The sequence below is a fragment of the Calypte anna genome, chromosome W, assembly GCF_003957555.1.
Source record: "Calypte anna isolate BGI_N300 chromosome W, bCalAnn1_v1.p, whole genome shotgun sequence".
NCBI lineage: Eukaryota > Metazoa > Chordata > Aves > Apodiformes > Trochilidae > Calypte > Calypte anna.
Genome location: NC_044276.1, coordinates 11,004,472 through 11,019,324, shown reverse-complemented (window position 1 = coordinate 11,019,324; position 14,853 = coordinate 11,004,472).

The window sequence follows — 14,853 nt, the reverse complement described above, 5'->3', positions numbered from 1 at the left end:
TTAACACCAGGGGTTCCATCAATCGAGCTGGTCCTGCTCAGTCAGATCTTCTACACACAGTAGATGGGGACAAAGTGCCTGTGGTGCATGAAAAGAATCTGCTAGGGAAAACTGTTTCTGTTTTTCCTGCCTCTGGGAAAGGCACACCCATTCGTGGGGTTGCTTTTGCTCAAGGACCTGGACACACTTGGTGGGTGATGATGGACGATGGAGAAGTACAATGTGTAATACAGGGGAATCTAACACTGGGTGAGAATACCTAATTTTTGCTTGGCTAGCTAAATCAGTAAAGCATGGAACTTTGGAGAGTATGAATTCATGCCCAACATTAATTGCTGTTATGTGAATTATTGCACAAATTAACAGTGTTCTGTGAGTGTTTTTCAGGATAATGTTGTGGTGATGAAACCAGAACTGGGTTCATTCACTGGCATCCAGTAACTTCCTCGAAGTTAACATCTGCAACCTGCAACTTGTAGACCATGGACATGAACTGTGACAATCATTTCTTGCTTTTAGAGTCTGCTACAATAGATGAATATCGGCAATCATAAATTAAATTAACTTAGTGGGCTTTAGTATATATAGAGAGTAATAATTTGTGTAGAGGTTTATTTAGGGATAAGTGATGGTAATGACTGGAGCATGAAAAAAAGGTATGGAATAAGGGGTGCAATGTCCTGATTTGGGCCAAGATAAAGCTAATTTTCTGTCTTGTAATTTTGCTTTGAGTTCAGTCTCTTGCAAGTATCTGCACTTGCTGGAATGAATAGCAAGTTTCTCAGTGTCTGTTTCTAGGACTGATAACACTCAATGTTTACAGTTACTGATAGAGAATGGGCTGTCGAGCCAAGGGTTTCAGCTGAACAGATGGAGTCATGGCCATTCGGACAGCTCAGTCTCTCTCTTCTCCACTGTTGGGAAACTGTCTGGAAGAAAACAGACGTGAGCAATCCTGACTATTTAGCTTTAGCGAGAGTAAGATAAGGGCCTTGAGACCTAGTTCCAAGGTTACTGAAAGATGAGCTATGGGAAAAAGATAAAGGAGCTGGCAGCAGGAAAAGAAGAATAGCAGAGTAATGATTAGCCAGCAGAAGTTCTGTGAGAATAGAATCTGTGGCCAAGATATAGCCACCTGCAAGATATCCTTAAATAAACAAGGGTTCTATATAAAGCGAGCATGAATTGTTAATAGACAACTTCACTTTAACCATATTGGTGACTACGTGTTGTCCTTAAGCCTCCGCGGATTTTTTTTTCTACACTCCATCAGCTCTATCTCCTACCTCTCCAGTCACTGTGCTGGAAACTGGTTTATGCACACCTCAGGGTGGGACAAAGAGAGGGGGTTTTGAGGACAGGGTCCCAACCACAAAGCACACAAAGCATTCTCCAACCCTTTGCACCCCAACAGCCATAAGAGATTGCTCCATTGCACATTTGTAAAATTTCATTGAGTATCTTATTAATAAAAAAAAAAAACCCAAATGGTATCAAACTTCAGGCTAGTGTACGTCCACCCAGTTTTGCAGCCACAATCATCTGGTAACTGAAGTGTAAAGTCTAATTTCTGCATCTAAATTTCCTTAAAAGGGCATGTTAGTAGAAAAGGTTTCTTTTTACCTCAAAATGACACAATCCCAAATTTTCAGTCCTGTTTTCTTTCAGAGTCCTACTGCAAGTTCACTCTAAAATGCTTCATATGGGTGTTCCTGAACTAAAAAAAGAAACAGACCTTGTCCCATTCAGACACCTCCTCTAACGAGTGTGTCATTGAGATAATCACTTCTTTCTTTTACCTTGTTTGTTTTCAAAGAATCTAAAGATGTGGAAGCTTGGAAACTCTAAAGCCTGGAAAATGGGGTGACCTTGGCCAGGCCCCTTCATTTTTGGTGATGGCTGAGGTGGGTTTGGTGACAAGAGATTAGATTGTAGCTCTGGTAAAAACTCTTCTCACACTGGGACCAGCGTTAGGGTCGATCACCCCTATGAAGGCGCTGATGTCTCAGCAAATGGGAGCTTCGCCTGAAGCTCTTGGAGCAGTGGGGACATGAGTAGGATTTCTCTCCTGTATGGATGAGACGATGCCTGATGAGATCAGAGCTCCTGGCAAAGCTCTTCCCACAGTCGGGACACTTGTAGGGACATCCACCCTTATGGATCCGTAGGTGTTGGGAGAGACTCAAGCTGGTTGTGAAGCCCTTCCCACACTGGGGACACATGTAGGGTTTTTCCCCAGTGTTGACATGTTGGTGATGAATCCAAGAGGTGCTGTTGTTGAAGGCTTTCCCTCAGTGTGTGCAGGGATACAACTTAGAATCATAGAATCATAGAATAGGCTGGGTTGGAAGGGACCTCAGAGATCATCGAGTCCAACCCTTGATCAACTACCGCCACAGTCACTAGACTCTGGCACTGAGTGCCATATTGAGTCGCTTTTTAAATGTCTCCAGGGACGAAGAGTCCACCACCTCCCCAGGCAGCCCGTTCCAAAGTCTGATCACCCTTTCCGTGAAAAAATTCTTTCTAATATCCAATCTGAACTTCCCCCGGCACAATTTAAGACCATGCCCTCTTGTCTTGCTGAGAGTTGCGTGGGAAAAGAGACCAACCCCCGCCTGGCTCCATCTTCCTTTCAGGTAGTTGTAGAGAGCAATGAGGTCTCCCCTGAGCCTCCTCTTCTTCAGGCTGAACAGCCCCAGCTCCCTCAGCCTCTCCTCATAGGATCTGTGTTCGAGTCCCTTCACCAGCCTGGTTGCCCTCCTTTGGACCTGCTCCAGGACCTCGATATCCTTCCTGAACTGAGGGGCCCAGAACTGAACACAGTACTCAAAGTGTGGCCTTACCAGGGCTGAGTAAAGGGGCAGAATCACCTCCTTGGACCTGCTGGTGACGCTGTTTCTGATACATGCCAGGATGCCATTGGCCTTCTTGGCCACCTGGGCACACTGCTGGCTCATGTTCAGCTTCCTGTCAATCCAACTTCTCTCCTGTATGGATGAGGTTATGGCGTGATAATGCAGAACTCTGGGTAAACTCGTTCCCACACTCCAGACACTCATAGGGTCTCTCTCCCGTGTGGATATGGTGATGCTGTGATAAACTGGAACTCCGGCTAAAGTCATTCCCACACTCGGAACATTTAAAGTGTTTCTCACCCATATGGATCTGTTGATGCTGGATAAAAGCTCATCTCCTGCTAAAACCTTTCCTGCAGTCAGGGTAGGTGTAGGACATGGTGCCTGTGTGATGGTGTCACCGTTGGACCAGATCCAAGCTGCCGCTAAACCATCTCCCGCAGTCAGGACATCTCTGGGGTCTCTCACCCCGATGGATTTTCTGATGGTGAAGATGGGCCTAAACCTTTTCCTACATTCCTTGCCAATATCAAGTATTTCTTCTGGATGGATTCAATGATTTTCACCAGTGTCACACTGTGGTATACATGTGGAACCGAAAATATAAAATATGTCTCTTGAATCAGTTTTTCCTTTCATCCGGCTTGTAATTACCATATGTTTACCTCAGTGTATGCCTGACAGACACCTAGAAGATAAAGGCTATTTATCAGGTCGCCCAAACCTAGCAGGATTCCAGGAAACAAAGATAAGAAATGACTCATCCCAGGAAGCCTGGAGATTTGTATGTATCAGGGCCATTTTGAATGAAGGGAACCCCTCTTTCTTTTTAGGGTATAAAAAATGCTAGGAAAAGAAGGAAAAGTGGGCTTCTTCGTCCAGACGCTCCCCCAGCTCGGCACCTCGACTTCCAGCTACGACAAGACAGAGCAACGGCTCGAACAGCAGAGAACCAGGAGCAGCCCCCAGCCAGGAGAGCCAGGAGATGCCCCCAGCCCGAGGCCGGCACCTCGCATGGTGACAATTTCTCTCTTTTGTTCTCCCTTTGCTACTCTTAACGACTCTTTAGTTTAGGTAATTACTTTATACAAAAGGCCTTGTTTCTAGTAAACCGGCTTTCCCTGTTTTTTAGAAATAAACCCTTGTAACTAATTTTAAATCCAACAATCTGGTTATTAAGTGATTCAAGCATTGTCTCTGGGTAGTGGCTGATTTATCCTCATAATTAATACATATAAAATAAAAAGCGGATCGCGACATTTTTATTGGCGTCACGGACAGGATCAAATCGAGGAATAATATCAGAGCCTGCTCTTAGACTGACGCCTGAATTGCAAAACTAACTCTTAAAGAAATTTAAAATAACTAAGTCAAAGTAAAAGCAAATGGAGGCCATCGCTTGTTCTGCTAAGCCTAGTGGAGGTAAAAGCCAGACTGTTTCTCTCTATCAGGAGGAAGAATTCCGTGAATATGCTCTTGTTCATTCTTTCTGGGACCACCTAACAACTCATAATTATATTCCGAAGGATACTCTTTATTATTTAATTTACAGAAATTATAAGAAAGGTGACTTTACCGCCCTTGCCAAATCAGTAAAAATCTTAGACACTCCTTCTGCTCTGGACAAAGATTCCAAAAAACGAGTGAAAAAACACAGGGTAGACTTTTTCAACGCTTGTGCCTTCTTTATCCCTGCTGCTATAATTTGGCAGGAGAAGGAAGAAATGCGCCAAAGATTGGAAAATCTGGAAGGTGGCATGTTTGTAGAATTCGGGGACCTCCTAAGAAATATTGAGGAAGCTGAGCCAAATTCTGAAATCAGTACTGACCCAGGCCCAATGCTGGAAGGCACTACATCTGCATCTGAATATACATCTGACGATGGGGAACATGTATCTCCTGAAAAACCCCGCAGAAAAACTGTGCATTTTGCACCTAAAAAGAGGGGCAGACCCTCCATTTAAAAATCAAAGCTGCAGTGAAAAGCTGCTACCACACAAGCAGGCACTCCCCCTCAGGCTGTTAACCCGCCCGAGGGAGAAATGGCTGAATTATGCAAATGGGTCAGCACTTTTATAAGAACTGGAGCTAAAAAATTTGATAAATTGGAGGAAAAAGTTCAGCAGCTTGCTGTAATGAGCGAGAAATCCTCTACTCAATCTTCCTCCTGTCATGAGACTTCTGATTCTTCAGAAGAGGAAAATTTGCCTGTAACACATAAACGTCTTCATCCTGTAAGTAGAACAGAGCATACAGGCGAATTAGATTCAGGGCGAGAACTGGTGACTCATAAGGAGTTTCCATATTCTCCTCTGGAACTGAGCCAATTAAAAAGACAATTTGGCAGATTGCCTATGGAAACTGATATAGACTATGTGGTAAGGGTTTCATCTTCCAGTGGAGACCACATATTATTATCAGAAAAAGAAGCATCCGGTCACTAGGGTCCTGGAGTTATGTTAATTACTGGTAACTCCAGAGCGCCCTGGACCCAACAAGCTGACTATAATATGGGCTTCAATGATCCCATAACAAGAGGAGAACCCCATGTATTAAGAGGAGGCCTCACCCAGCTGCTGGATAATGTTCATAAAGCCAGTGTGATTCAAATGATTTATGACCATGCTCTGGTGATTAACCAGGAGAACCCACTTATGCTAAAAGTAAAACCTGAGAGGATGAATATGCTCATCAGAAGGTTACCTACGCAACTGCAAAATCTAGCCCTACAGATCAAGGCTAGAATCGAAAAGTCAAATAGAAATTCGCTATCAGGCACAGACTATACTTGGTCCGATCTGCTTACTGAATTGACAGAATTTGGACGCAAATATGTGGCACCCAAAGCTGATTCTACATCTGTAAGAATTCTTCAAACCCCAGCAAAATATAATGATAATAAAAAATTGATGTATGCCGCTGCAGCTGCCAGGCCTCCCCAAATTCCTCTCCACCAGCAGGAGGAATCACAGGGTGACTGGACAGTTGCAAATAGAGGAGGCAGACAAAGAAATAACAATTACAGAAATAATAATAATAATTATAATATTAATACTAATACTCCACATCCAAATAGGCCCACTCGAGACAGAAATAATTCACCACCAGGTGAATTGGGACCTTTTGCAAAGCTTAAAGAGGAAGCTAAGTGAAAAGGCATTCCCCCTTCACTGTTGACTCACAATTTTACCTATGGCCATCTAAAAGCCTTGGTAGAAGAATGGCCTGCCAGGTCACATTCAGGGGAAAGATCTGGAAATTACCATAATTCAGGAAACTAAAAAGCCCTCGCTCTGCTACTAAAAAGAAAGCAAAATGGCATCAGAGAGAGGAGACAGGTCCTGACCCCAGTTCACTAAATTCTACTGACCCCCTGAATAAACCTTAGGAAACTCTCCCTACAAATCAAAATGACTGGTCCAAAAATAATGAACAATCAAATCCTAAAATATCAAGTCCTCCAAAAGACTGGCAAAATGTGCTAAGATTGGTCTTGAATAAAAATGGAGATTTGGAACTTACATGCGCTGTTGGGCCAAAATGCTACCCTGTCACATTTGTAGTGGACACAGGGGCACAGATCTCCACGTTAAAATCTGATGTAGCCAAAAAATGTGGTATTAATTCTTCACTCAAACCAATATTTGTTAGTGGTGCTTTGGGAACCTCTGTGTTGCAAAAGACAGCTTAAGTTTCCCTTAAACTACCCGGAGACGAAGAGTTAATCCGAACCCAGATTATTGTAGATAATATCCCTTACAATTTGTTAGGAATGGATGTATTGATTGGCAGATCGTGGAGAGATGAAAACGGTCGTCTTTGGAATTTTGGCACCCCCAGTCTTAAAGTTAGACTGCTAACAGCCGCCCCTCGCCTCCCCCAAAGCAAAATCACGAATATTAAGCAGTATCCTATTCCCTTAGCAGCTAGAGAAGGTATCAGGGATGTAATTTCTGACTTGAAACGGAAAGGTATAATTGTGCCTTGTCATTCACCTTATAATTCCTCGATTTGGCCCATAAGAAAACCAAATGGAAAATGGAAAATGACTGTAGATTATAGGAAATTGAATGCCAATACTGAAAAATTAACTGCAGCCATCCCAAACATTGCAAATCTGGTGCTAGAAATCCAGGAAGCAGCGCACCCAGTGCTTGCATCTCTGGATGTGAAAGATATGTTTTTCCAAATTCCAATTGACCCTGAAGATCAAAAATATTTTGCTTTTACTTGGAATGGAGTACAGTATACTTTCACCATGTTACCTCAGGGCTATAAACATTCTCCCGCGCTGGCTCACCATGCTCTTGCACAGGAGCTGGAAAATATCACAGAAATAAAAAATAACCCAGATGTGAAGATTTACCAATACATTGATGATGTACTGATAGGTGGTAAAACTGAGCAAGCTGTGAGAACAGTTTATGATGCCATAATTGGGCACTTAACAAGATTACAAATTGAAATACCTGAGGAAAAAAGATGACCTCTGTCCCAAGAAACTAAATTTCTAGGGATCAACTGGAAAGTTGGAACAGGGACCATTCCTACTGATACACTTTCTCACTTAGGAGAAATAAAAGCACCCACAAATAAAAAGGAATTGCAGGAAATTATGGGAACTTTGCAATATTGGCGAAAGCACATACCAGAGCCTTTATATGCCTTTACATGCCAGGCCTTTATATGACCTGCTGAAAAAGCATCGCCTATGGGAGTGGAATCACAACCATGAGGAAGCTTTAAAACTTCTAGTCCTAGAGGCACAAACCTTTCAGACCCTGGGACCTCTCCACCCTGCAGACCCAATAATAATTGAATAGGGTTTTTCCCCTCGCACCTTCTCTTATCACTTTTGGCAAAGAGGCCCAGCAGGACCCCCCAGACCTATATCGTTTTATTCACAGTCATTAAAAGCCTCTGAAAAGCGCTATTCAATTCTAGAAAAGAAAGGCTTTGCTTACAGTCAGCAGGGCACTGAAAGAGATAAGCAAGATAATTAGAAAACAACAGGTAATCCTGCAGGGACCCTTTAAAGTGCTTATCTGGGAAACCGCCCCCTGATGGGATTTCTCAGAAAGGGACTATCAGGAAATGGTTTTCCCAAATTGAATATTTTGCTGAGCTGTTTAAAATTACAGAAGGCCCAGACAAGCAATTGAAAATTCAGGAACCCCTTGACTCCACGAATGAAAAAGATTTAATTATGAAAACTCCTAGCCCCATTAAGGAAGCCCCAGAATTTGAAAGCAGTATGCATAATGCCTGGTTCACTGATGCTTCTTACAGAAGACAGGGGAAAACATGGTTTTTTAAATCAGCTGCAATTAAACCTTCCACAGGGGAACAAATAATAAATCAAGATGAAGGAAGTGCACAAGTAGGCGAACTGGATGCTGTTTTGAATGTATTTGTAAAAGAAAAAGCCACTACAGAACCTGCATATATCTATACAGACTCTTTTACTGTATTTAAAGGCTGTGTTGAATGGGTAACTTTCTGGGAGATTAATAATTGGGAAATTAATCATGTACCAGTATGGCATACAGAAAAATGGAAGGAAATCCTAGAAATTGCTAAACGAAATCCCAATTTTCATGTAGGATGGGTACCTTCTCACCGATCCGATTTGAAAAATGAAGCAAGCAAATATAATAACCTAGTTGATGAATTGGCAAGAAGTAATGTCATTGAAATCAGAGATGCTCTTAATCAAGGTGAAGTCCAAGAATGGGGAAAATTGCTGGAATGGCTTCATTACAAAAGGGGTCATTCTGGTATCTTTGATTTATATAAAGAAGCACAATCACATGGCTGGTCTGTGTCACATGAGCAATGTAAAACAATTATTTCTGCTTGTGATTTATGTAAAATTCGATTGGGAGAACATCCTCTGACAGCTGATCACTTACATCTCAGAGATGGTAAAACATTGTGGTCTGTTGCAGTCCAAGACAGGGACCAAGTTTGATGCAAACAAATGTTCGACTTTATTGAATCAGAAGGCGATATTTATACACTAATCTAAGAGCTAATGCCACGTATACATATTGCTGATTGGTGATTTCTACATCTCGTTACACACGTTTTAACTTGATTGGTTACAAAGCATTTAGCAACAATTAACTAACAAAGCTTGTCTTTCACACATTTGAGCTTCTTTGTAGACATAACAATCGTGCCGAGTCCCTTAATCTAATCGTCTTGCTTACTCCTTAACCTTCGAGTGTTCTAACGTACTGGTCCCTGCAGTTACAAAAGTTGCTTTACCCAGAGCTGTCCTTGCGCTTAGCCCAGGGCCCATGGTCGAACCGTTCCATCAACAATTGCTCGGCACCAACAGTTCGAGATTGTACTGCCTCAGTGGTCTACTTGGCAAATAGATTATATAGGACCCTTCCGGAAGTCAGGAAACAAACAGTATATTATTGTAATGGTGGAAGTGATATCTGGGTTAACATGTGCTGAAGCTTATGCAAAAGCAAATAGGGAAAATACTGTTTCTTTCCTGAAAAAGCTCTTTGGAATTTTGCCTAAGCCTACCAGTATTCAGTCTGATAATGGTACTCATTTCACTTCCCACCTGGTCCAGCAATGGGCAAAAAGTGAAAATATTAACTGGACTTTTCATATTCCTTACTATCCGCAGGCTAATGGAATTGTAGAAAGGACTAATGGATTAATAAAAAAGCTCATTTGGCCTCAAGAAAGTAATTGGCATGACAAACTTAATTATGCAGTTGCCACAATCAATAATCGGTGGGGTGTGAACGGCTGTCCCTGCCTGACTGCATTCTTTCCCTTGTCGCCTAATCAAGATAACAATGCTGAGAAGCAGCCTCCCAGGAATTTCAGGCAGCGCCTACAACCTGGGCAAACTGCTTATGTGAATTTACCTAACATAGGTAAAATTAGATTAATTTTGCAGCATCCACTGAATTCAAACACATGGGTGGCAACTGATATGAATGACAAGCAACACAAGATTAGTACAAATTGGATAGTCTGTGTGCAGTAAATGGTTACTTTGTATCCTGGATACCAATGTGTCTCTTTGGTCCTTTTGTGTGATTAGGTTTTGTGTATTGCGAGAGGAAGACTGCTTACTAGCTTCAGCGTTTCTTGGAACAGGAAACCCCCGCCCCGGCTCAGTCTCAGAATTGGCTACTCTGATACTGAGTGCCGAAGAAGTTACTACATGACAGCCAGAAGATTAGCCACCTTTTTGGCTTACACGCAGTGCTTTATAAGAACATGATTTTATTTCTAATTGTTCCGGAAATGCTGTTGCTTGTAACATGTTTGGTTGGTTTCGCAGAACCTGATTTGATTGATATGCCAAGGAACACATTGATTCACGAACCCTGGGATAAAAATTCTTTCCTCAATTTGGGACAAAAGATAAGTACGGTCCTGGATTTACAAAATTGTTGGGTCTGTGGCTCACATCAGGGATTCACACAATGGCCGTGGATGGCACACCGTGTCCACCCTAAATGGATGTTGCATCCCTATTCTAAAGCACGTATGAGTAAAACTCCTGTTGTTTGGGACAATGATTCGCCTGCCTGGGATCTTCACCATGTCCCAGAGGGGGAATTTTGCCTCAGCTGTAAGCTGACAGATCAGGATATTAAAACAGGTACTGAAAAAACTCTAGGTTTCTCCAGATGCAAATACACCCTGATTCTGGGATGGCATTGTGAGGATAGAAATTGCACCACCATAGACTGCTCGAAACGCCCTTTGGCTAAGGATAAGACTGAGGTTTTTGGCAACAGTAACAGTCCACGCCATAAACAAATGTATTATGGTTTGGCTTGGCAGGACCGCTCGGGATGTCCAGCTATTTTTAAGCAATATTGGTCCTCAGTGGATAATTCTGACAGACCTCAGAATACATGACTGAAATGTAAAACCGAGGAGGGAGTTTGGCTGTGTTCAAGATCTGATTTAAATCTTTTCCATGCAGTAGCCCCCCCCCCCTCGCCAACGTGAAACTTATTATTATGATAGCCCCTCGTATGGGAGGCCAGGAGGTGTCAGAGAATTTTCCTACATTTATCCTCGGTCACCCTTACACCCCACTGCCCCAGGAAGAGCCCTGAGCCCTCTGTGAGAGACAGGACCTGTCTTCCCAGGGCCTGGGGTCAGGGCTTGGCCTTTCTGCTGCATCCAACAAACCAAAGGGTTTTCTCAGCATTACAGCAACCAGCACAGGGCCTATGCCTCCTGCAATCATGGCCTCCAGGGATCTGCTCTAACGAGGCCATGAGGAGGCTCTGGCAGGCTCAGTGGGGCCCATCAGTGTGTGAAGGTATTTTGGGTTTTCCTTCTGACTTCAACTTTATCACAGGATTTTCTCATTCTTTTCTCACTATCTGAAGAGATAAAGAATTTAGCTAGTAATTACACTTTCAGTTTTATTTGGCAAATGATACTGTAGCAAGACAAACCTCTCTTAGGGAACGGCGCTTCAAGGTCCAACCAGGTGTTCCAGCAGAGACTCACGAGCAATGCTCTAAGCCTACGGCTCTCAGAGTTGACTAGCCCGGATAGGTGCTGTTACTCCAAGAGCAACTGACCTCTCTGCTAGCTAGCTCAGGACTGAGCTGAGCTTGTGCCTCAGGCCTCACCTTTTATTGGCCCCCTGGTCCTGCTCATGCACAGTGGGGGCCCACCCTAATTAGGCACAGGTGGGCTTAACACAAGATCACACCCACTCCCTGGCAATTAGGGGCACCTGGATGCCTTGTTACACTACATGATACCACTGTTTCATTCCAGGCTGAGTCCACTAGAGTGTGGCCAAAATGGCTTTATGTTTGTGAACCTCCTAGTGGTTGCTATTAATATTGCTCAGATGGTGTTGAGGAGTAAGACAGAAACCACAACTGCTGAGAAGGAGCACTCCTCTTGGGAGATGGAGAGCAGCCCCTAGTACAACTCTACAACTACCTGAAAGGAGGTTGTAGCCAGGTGGGGGTTGGTCTCTTTTGCCAGATGACTTCCAACAAGACAAGAGACAAGTCTTAAGTTGTGCCAGAGGAAGTTTAGGTTAGATATTAGAAAGAATTTCTTTACGGAAAGAGTGATCAAGCATTGGAATGGGCTACCCACTGAAGTAATGGATTCTCCGTCCCTGGAGATATTTAGAAAGAGACTGGATGTGGCACTTAGTGCCATAGTCTAGCAACTGCAACGGGGGTTCAAGGGTTGGACTCGATGATCTCGGAAGTCCCTTCCAACCTCACCAATTCTATGATTCTATGGTACAGAGAGCAGCCTGCTCCAAGCCCTCCACAAGACACCAAGGCCGGTGAATGAAGGAAGGGCCAGAACAGAAGTTCCCCTGCAGGCTGTGGGGAGAGGGCAGCTGTTCCCTGCAGCCTATGGAGGAGCATGGATCGGGAGATGTGGATCTGCAGCCCATGGAGGAGAACAGAGATGCAGATGTGGATCTGCAGCCCATGGAGGAGCATGGGGGGGCTGATGTGGATCTACAGCCCTAGAGCACCCATGCCAGGGTGATGTAAGTTTTGAACTTACACAAATTTTTTTTAAAAGTCTCTGTAGCAAGAAAAACCTCTTTTAGGGTATGGCGTTTCAAGGTCCAACCAGCTGTTCCAGCAGAGACTTGCAAACAACGCTCCAAGCCTATAGCCCACAGGGCTGACTAGCCTAGATCCATGCTGTTGCTCTGAGAACAACTGATCTCTCTGCTGACTAGCTCAGGACTGAGCTGAGCCTGTGTCTCAGGCCTCACCTTTTATTGGCCCACTGGTCCTGCTCATGCGCAGTGGGGGCCTGCCCTAATTAGGCACAGGTGGGCTTAACACAAGCTCATGCCCACTCCCTGGCAATTAGGGGCACCTCCTTACAATACAAGTCTCATTTTAGCAATGTGAGCATGGCTGGGGAAAGGGGTAGGAAGGTGAGATGGCTTTTGTTTCTCTCTGTCTATATTTCATTCTTTTCCTTTCCAGCAGTGCTGTTCCATGCCAGCTGTGCAGTTGAGTTTCCAGCCCCTCAGTCTCTCTCCCTTCTCCCCTCTCCTTTCCCCAGAGGGGAAGGTGTCTCTGCTCCAGCACTGCTCTCCCCTGGGGACTGCTCTCAGCTGCCCCTCTCCTCTGCCCTGCAGCTCTTAGAGTGGTTCCTTTCCCCTGCTTGAAGATGTTGATGGCAGAGGCATTGTGGCTGCTGTGAGAGCTGTCTTTGGATTGTGTGTGCTTGAAATGCTCAAGTAGCACAGCTGGCAAAAGCTCTGGGTGTTTGAGGAGCTGATTCTGAGTCTTTTCTCCCCAAACCCCCCTGGTTCTGTCCAGGCAGAGTTTCTAGTGGCCACTCAGTCCTGCTTCCAGGGAGCCTGGGGAGTGTGGGGCACATCCATGCCAGAAGCCTGAGGTCCCCAACCCCCTCAGGACACAAGCCTGATGTGCCCAGCCCCCCCAGGTCATCCCCCCCCTGCCAACTTCCAACTTCACCCCCTGGGTTGGGTCTCTCCCCCCCAAGGCCCCACCTTTTCTTCCTCCCCCCACTGCTTCCCGCAATCACGCTGCAGCTCCCGGGAAGTTTCGCTCCGCCACCCTGGGGCTGCACCCAAACCCCCTGCCCCGCAGCCAGGACCCCCTTACTGGTGACCGCCAGAGCATCGCCCCCACCTCCCCACCGGCCTGGGCTGTGCCCCCCCTGCGAGTACCGGGAAGTGATGGGAGGTGATGGGAGGGGGGTGGTTATCCCAGTACTGCCTTAACTGGGGGTGAGCAGCACAAGATGGGGGAGGAGGGGGAGGATTGGTGAGAGGGGGGAACTAAACTTATCCCTGGGGTGAGGGCGGTAAGTTTAGAGACCCCCCAACCTCTTCAAGTGGGTTGAGGAGCTGTGATTTGGTCTCCCCCCACTTCATTGGGGGATTTCAAACTAATCCTGGGTTGGGCATCTTTGATAGGGGATCCCCAAGTCATCCCCAAAGTTTTTTTTGGAGTGGCTGCCACTGGGGACCCTCAAATTACCCTGGATCCAGGGATAATGTTGGCAACCCCAGAATCCTTCCAGGGGACTTTATAACACCAGGGTTCAGGAACCATAATCAGGGATTGCCAAAACATCTCAGGAGACCCCAACTCAAGAGCAATGGGGTGATCCCAATTCACGTCAGGAGTGGCTCAAAATGCTAGAAACCTGTCTCCCACCCAATTCCCCTTTGAGATTTAGGTGCCAGTTTAGCTCCTAAAGATGAAGTCAAGGATGATCAGTGGTTGTCCAACTCTATGGGTAACCTCCTCATTCCACCTCACACTCCATTTTCACCCACAGTAAGTTTGGTGTAGGTTTTGGCTTCCATCACCACACAAAAACCCCACCACTACTTTTTCACTGCACTATGGCTTCTTTCATAGGCATGCGGTTACTCTATCTGGACAAAAACGTCTCTGGGTGACCCAAAGATAAGACAGCTTTTGGTCAAAGCACGACATTGGTGAAATATCACTGAATCCATCCTGGAGAAAAATTAGACATTGGCAAGGATCGGTTTAGGATCCGCTTGGCCCATCTCCAGCACCAGAAAATTCATCAGGGTGAGAGACCTCAGAGAGGTCCTGACTGCGGGAGACATTTTAGTGACAGCTCGGACCTGGTCCAATTGTGACACCATCACACAGGCACCATGTCCTACACCTGCCCTGACTGTGGTAAAGGTTTTAGAAGGAGATGGAATTTTATCAAGAATCAAGGGATCCATATGGGTGAACAACCCTTTAAATGTTCCGACTGTGGGAAGGAGTTTACCCAGAATTCCCCTTTATCACAGCATCGCCGCATCCACAAGGGAGAGAGACCCTATAAGTGTCTGGAGTGTGGGAAGGAGTTTACCTGGAGTTCCAGTTTATCAGAGTATCACCTCATCCATACAGGAGAGAAGTTGTATCCCTGCACTCACTGCAGGAAGGCCTTCAACAATAGCACTGTTGGGGAAACAGTTCAGAAATATACA